This window comes from Haemaphysalis longicornis, unplaced genomic scaffold (assembly GCF_048455015.1).
Source record: "Haemaphysalis longicornis isolate Haplotype H1 unplaced genomic scaffold, Haemaphysalis longicornis Haplotype H1 scaffold_74, whole genome shotgun sequence".
Lineage (NCBI taxonomy): Eukaryota > Metazoa > Arthropoda > Arachnida > Ixodida > Ixodidae > Haemaphysalis > Haemaphysalis longicornis.
Window position 1 is genome coordinate 1,450,239 of NW_027526431.1, and position 4,486 is coordinate 1,454,724.

General features: G+C 42.8%; 1 long non-coding RNA gene across 1 annotated transcript; it reads right to left on the reverse strand.

Moving 5' to 3' along the window:
• Positions 1–236: 236 nt before the first annotated feature.
• Positions 237–3,292, reverse strand: LOC144148048 (uncharacterized). The gene is made up of 4 exons (XR_013317951.1): positions 3,047–3,292; positions 1,918–1,991; positions 1,360–1,446; positions 237–695 (listed from the first exon to the last, which is right to left on the reverse strand). It is a non-coding gene; the product is annotated as an uncharacterized LOC144148048 (long non-coding RNA).
• Between the last annotated feature and the right edge of the window lie 1,194 nt (positions 3,293–4,486).

Consider the following 4,486-nt stretch of genomic DNA (forward strand, 5'->3'; position numbering starts at 1 on the left):
TAAACCTGTTTAATAAATGTTGCGTGAACAGCTTCACAAACATGGCCAAATATACAGATTCTTTACCTCAATATTTGCACGGACGTATGCAAAGTATTTCGAATTGTTTTGTACTGCAATTGAACCATTTCAGACGAATTCGAGTTTGAGCTACATTTATAAGGTTGTTCTCAGAGGTCCACTTTCCCAGTACAGCATTATTGTCATGGTTCCCCACAGAAAAAACGCAGAATGTGGGAAAGTAGAAAGAACATTTATTACAAATTCACTGTTTCATACAAAGCAGTGTTTAACATTCTCTGTTTCACTCAGAGTCTAATATTACACTTGGAATTCACTTGTCTTTACGAATCCATCTTTACACTTCCCTCTTAGGTTCCTCTTTACAGTTCCACCTGAGTTGTGATTCCCACGCCAAGTTATCGTTTTTTATGCAACACTAACAAGTTTCTAGGCCGATTGCAATCTGTCTTTTGGACAAACTTTAAATGGGATCTATAGTTTCCTGCATGAAAAAAGGCGCTTGGAAAAATTCAGAGATAAGCTTCGCAATTTACGTAGTACACAAGCAGGCACAAAATCAGGGCACGCTGAAGATTTCCCGAGGTCATCTGAATAACTTGTTCCCTGCTGCCGCAGATGGAGGTATATATGTGAGGGGCCGTCATTTGGATTTCCCCACCTTGAAGAGCCATCTACAGAAAATTTCAGAAAAAGAACAAAATCCAGTGCAACCATAAACCCCTCACACCAAACCACAGGCATATGAAGTACAAAAAATATATTGCACGAAAATGAACACGTAGACCAGAGAATGAAATGAAAGGCCACACCAGAGAAGGAGTGATTTACGGCCTTTCAAATAATTTCACATCATTTCAGTTCTCCTTACACAGAGTAATTTGGCCGCATTGTTCAGAACAACGCGAAGCCAGTATAGTCATACCGGCCAACCTTCGCGAATTTTAATCGCACCGTGTTCCTGTTTATCTCGCGAAATGTTTCTGCATGCTCACCCAGAACAGGCAGAAACTTTGGGCTACGAGATGAACTGACATACATTAGCAAACGAGAAAGCAAAAACATTTCCGCGAATTCATGTGGAATCACTAGTACACGCAACAGGGCGAACGTCGCACTAAACCCAGGAAACGTCCTTTCACGATGGTGACGCCGTCTGCGTCACATTTTTGGCTGTACTTAAACATCTCCCTCCACCCCCCCCCCCCCCCCTTGTACTGGCAGTTTCATTTTGAACGAGGATCCCACGTGGAAGCCGAAACGTTTTTCATTTCAGTAAAGTGTTTGCTACCGGTGGTTTCTTACTCGGCTATTCGTAAAAAAGAATCGGCAACTTACATTTTTTCTTCGTCCAAATGTGTTGTGGGAGAGGATACATCTAGAACTTGCACCGATCTTCAAGTGGCATTCCCGGGAGGTCTGTACCTGTAATGACTCAAAGGGTTATTTGGGTTATAATGTAATAGGCTTTAGAGCTGGGCAGTTGGTATACATTCATAATGAAAGAACACCTCAAACTTGACAAGACGAAGAAAAGAACACAGCACAAGCCCTCACTAACAACTGAAGCTTTCTTAAAGAGCTCTTTTCGAAAAAGAGTTCTTCTTGTTGGCTCAGCGAAACCACGCATCTTATAGAATATGTGGAGTTGCTGAAAAACTACAAAGCTCCATGCTGAGGAAATCGTTATGTGAATTCATAACGTTCATGTAGTAACGAACTGATAGAAAGAGTCACTAAACATGAGGCAAAATAAGATACGAAATATAGCATCAAACACTTGAGGTAAGGCCTCGCAATTTTACAAGTGATTCATACTTTTTTCTGTGCAGGCCTGGGTGCCATCTTTACAAAGAATATTTGAATGAATGTGTTTTAGTTATTGCATTTTCATACCGTTGTTTCCACGGAAATCAGACTTCTTGTGTCATACGCAGGGGAGTCTTGGTTGTCAGCTCAAAGAACACTGCCTGCAAGGAAAACAGTAGTGCTCGTAAGTTATAGCATAGGTAGCCAGATGCAACCACACTTTTCGAACAGCCACGAGCCGATGAGGGTGCAGCACCCGTTTTTACACCTGCACTTGTCTCTGTTTAATTCGTCACAATTTCTGTATCATCAAAAAACAACAACAATCAAGCAGCCTGCATGCTGGCTCATACATGCCACCATTCTGTAAAGTCGCTTTACTGCACTACACTAGTATCACGCGAGACAACCATTTGCCCGGCAATACCACGCGAATAAATAAACGACTGATTCGTGCGAATAAGAATAATAAACCCACTTAACATGGTGAAAATGCCCCGCTACCTCAAAATGACTAACACCAAATTTACCCACTCAAGGAAAAGAATGACAAAAATGAAGAGTGTTGTACATACGAAAACTTTTTATTGTGCGGTAGGGCAAACTTTCACAAAAAAAAAGAGGCTTGTGCTGGACTAAAGTGAGTCTAGAAATTTCTGGCAACATTTAGTGGGCTACTTTTCTGCAGCACACACCTTGTGTTTATCCGGATATATTACTACAAGACAAATAAACTAGACACCATTCCGAATATATGCAGCGCGAAAAATGAATATTTCCCGACGGCTGAAACAAAATGATAATACCCAGAGAATAGCGCGATAATATAAGACTTTAATGGGAAAAAATTCAAATATTCATGCAGAGCTACCTGACAATTACATGGGCCAATAACTCGTCAAGTGCGCCCGATGCAGCCAACAGCGTAAACAAAACGCTCAACACATGACGAAGGCGCGCAGAGCAGAAAGCAGGTCACGAGCGCCGTTATCTGTTATAATGTACGGGCTTTCCCAATCGTCCGCTCCAGTCTGACGCGACGAACGCAAGCCCGCGATTTCATTCAATTGCCGCCGCGGGCAACAGAAAACGTCCAGCAAAGCAACCAGTCGGGTAAATAAAATCCCTCTCGAATGCTGTAATTTCAAATTGAAAAGCCCCCAGCGAAAAGATACATACAATGAAAACACGGAAACCGTTACGGGAATATACTCACCGAGTTCGCTTTCACTGGCGCCGGGGCATTGGTCCAACATGCGAACTTGATGCTGGTCGTAGAAAAACGGGCCGTGTAGCGCTGCCAGTCACAAATGAGCTCGCCGCAGCCTCCGCGACTCACGCCGACAAATAAGTCTTGTAACAGCAATCCTCGCTTCATCGTAGGGGTATCACAGCGGTAAAAAGGCTCGAGTGGCGCGAAAACGCGGCCACCGGACCTGCGGGCGCCGCCATTTCTCCATATCCCGTCATGCAACGGAGAAATCAACGGCCGCCTGGAGAGAAGGCGCGACGAGCATCTCTTATAGGTTACAGGGCATTTTATAGGTTACAACGTAAAGGTTACATTTCGGATTTTGTTGATGTAACCTATAAATCATTAGTGTAACCTATAAACCCCTTTTAACTTCACGCTTGTAACCCTTAAAATTGACTGGGATAAAGAAAACATCAAAATGGACCCATTGTAACCTTTATTTTATAGGTTACTTCCGTTTAGAAGTTACATTATGGGTTACAAGGATTAGAGTGTATGGCTTCGTGAAAAGGTAGAGAAGTGGAAGGGCGCGAATTTATTCATCTTCGCTCCCACAACTGTTTGCAACCTATTTATGATGAAAGAACTGTGGAATGTATTACCAGAACTTCACTGTTCACGGGCAAACACCCAGAAGTTCCATCGCGTTTTCGCAGTTTTTTGTTTGTAGTTCTTCCTGGGAGAAGATGAGTCGTTCAAATCTCTTTCTACGTTTACGGGGGGGTAGGCGGGGGGGGGGGGTTAGGTTTAACGCATTTTTTTTATGACAGTTGGCAAACCACTTTTTGTTTTGGCAGGATGTAAAAGGCCCTTTTTTGTGCACCGTTTGCCAATGTAGATTAGAGATGGTATTGCCTTAGTTGTTTGTTGCGACATTGTGTCGGCCAGGAGGTATTTGTGGCTATCTAAAAGTTGTTGTTGTTGTTACCTATGCGCACGGTTTTCTTTAGAGCATTTCAGCGTAATCACTACGAACAGTCTGTATAACAATATCTACGATACTTTTTGCCTGTTCCTATGTAAAGAATTGCTCACTCTTCTGCCACAGGTCCAGATGGATTAAAACGGGTTAAAAAATTCTAGTTGCACCGGGATGTAAAACTTTTTTCTTTCAAACAAACAACGCAACACTCCTTGTGATATTATCGATTCAGGTAAAGGGCCTTTCTATTCCGTGGGGTGAACAGTGTTGGCTGTGCAGCAAACCGGAAACCACTGAACTGGTTTTCATTAACTCTTGGGAAGGGGTCTCCTTCTGGGATGTGCTGCAACTTACAATTGAAAAACATCGGTCAATCGATGCCCAATGTATTCGGTATTTGGCCGTTGAACATGGTGCTGAAAGCGTTGTCCTAGATTTATTAACGTTACTAGGTTTGCACAGTATATGGAGATGCCAAA